The sequence below is a fragment of the Limulus polyphemus genome, unplaced genomic scaffold (genome assembly GCF_000517525.1).
Source record: "Limulus polyphemus unplaced genomic scaffold, Limulus_polyphemus-2.1.2 Scaffold607, whole genome shotgun sequence".
NCBI classification, from domain to species: Eukaryota; Metazoa; Arthropoda; class Merostomata; order Xiphosura; family Limulidae; genus Limulus; species Limulus polyphemus.
In genome coordinates, this window is record NW_013666217.1 from 391,758 (window position 1) to 393,779 (window position 2,022).

Consider the following 2,022-nt stretch of genomic DNA (forward strand, 5'->3'; position numbering starts at 1 on the left):
GCAGATAGCCCTCGTGTAGCTTTGCGCGAAATTCACAAACCGAAACATGATAATCTAATAAATTTACAAATTATCCAGTTCTTTAATAAACTTAAATACGGGACAACGAAATGTAAATATCCACTAAAACATTCAGCTCCTTCAGAACTAACACATAGTGATACATCTTATTTGTTTTATTTTATAAATTTAATCTTGAATTTATTCCAATATTTGAGCTACCTAACAGCATTGGAACCTAAGCTTCCAGTAATCAACTATTAATTGTGGAATCTCTTCGTACAACACCTCCTCAATCAAGTGACGCAAGGGGGTTTTCAACAAGAAACCTCAACATCTAACTAGTTTAACAGTAGAACTAATATTTTATCCAGAAGATATTAATAGACGACTGTACATCGTTTCGAACATGTTCTGTTGAAAATTGTACATTTTTCTCACGTTGTTCGTTAGAAAAAGTGGGAAAAAAATGATTGAAGTCTAATAAAATATCGAAGGGAGAAAATGTTTCGGAAAATTATATCACGCAATGATGAACTTTGTATTTTCTTTTCTTTTGAATTCACGCAGATTTAATGCTCGGTTTTACACACACGTTATTTTGCATTTAAAATAATCAACTGTGATTTGAGTTATTTAATGAATCAAAAATAGTTTTTAAAATACATTAAAAAAACTAATTACAGCAACTCAGAAATTTCTGTATATTTCAACATGATTGTCATTTTCAAACACGATGAAATTGAGTTTAAAATTGATAGAAAAACTTGAATTTGTCAGGAATATTAATAACTATTACAAATATTCAAGTAAATGTGACTATTTTATTACGGTGATTAAAAAAGGGGTTTCTTTTACTTTTTTTGTTCAATTATATGCGGTCACTCAATTTTAGTTTGTTTGTTTGTTTTGTTTTTTGAATTTCGCGCAAAGCTACACGAGGGCTATCTGTGCTAGCCGTCCCTAATTTAGCAGTGTAAGACTAGAGGGACGGCAGCTAGTCGTCACCACTCACCGCCAACTCTTGGACTACTCTTTTATCAATGAATAGTGAGATTGAACGTCACATTATAACACCCCCACAGCTGAAAGGGCGAGCATGTTTGGTGTGACGGGGATTCCCGCGACCCTCAGATTTTGAGTCGAGTAACCACCTGGCCATGCCGGGCCCTCAATTTTAGTCTTTAGTTAATCAATTTTGACAGATGTTTCCCAACTCATGCACTGAGATAGTAGAAATGATACGATTGGTTGAACCCCCATAACGTCATAGAGCAAAAACTACAGTTTTGAAAAACAGAAATGTTCCATGTAATGATACGTGTGGTTTATAAGTTTAATTATTAATTAACATATTGAAAAGACAAACTCACTAATAATCTTATAATGTATAAGAGAAAATCTAGTTAGATAAGGTCAGTTTAAAATGAGTTTTATAAAATACTATTATATACGACGCTTCTTTTAAAGTGAATCTAATTTTATTATTGTAAGGCTGAGAAACAAAACCACTGAGCAAATCACGTTGTTTTAAGCCACCTCTACATCAATAAGACATTCATATGTGCAAAAATATATGATTACGAACAAATCAGCATTAAATACACTATCAACTGAAACTGTAAATATCATTCAAAGTTAATTGGTGGATTTATCTTGCATATCTTTTGCTCATATATATACTCATGTATACCTCGCTCATGAAAGAGGAGGGTTTACCTTATAAAATCCCTACTCATATATACCTCGCTCATGAGAGAAGAAAGTTTATCTTATAAAATCCCTACTCATATATACCTCGCTCATGAAAGAAGAAAATTTATCTTATAAAATCCCTACTTATATATACCTCGCTCATGGAAGAAGAAAGTTTATCTTATAAAATCCCTACTCATATATACCTCGCTCGTGAAAGAGGAAAGTTTATCTTATAAAATCCCTACTCATATATACCTCGCTCATGAACGAGGAAAGTTTATCTTTTAAAACCTTACTCATATATACCTCGCTCATGAAAGAGGA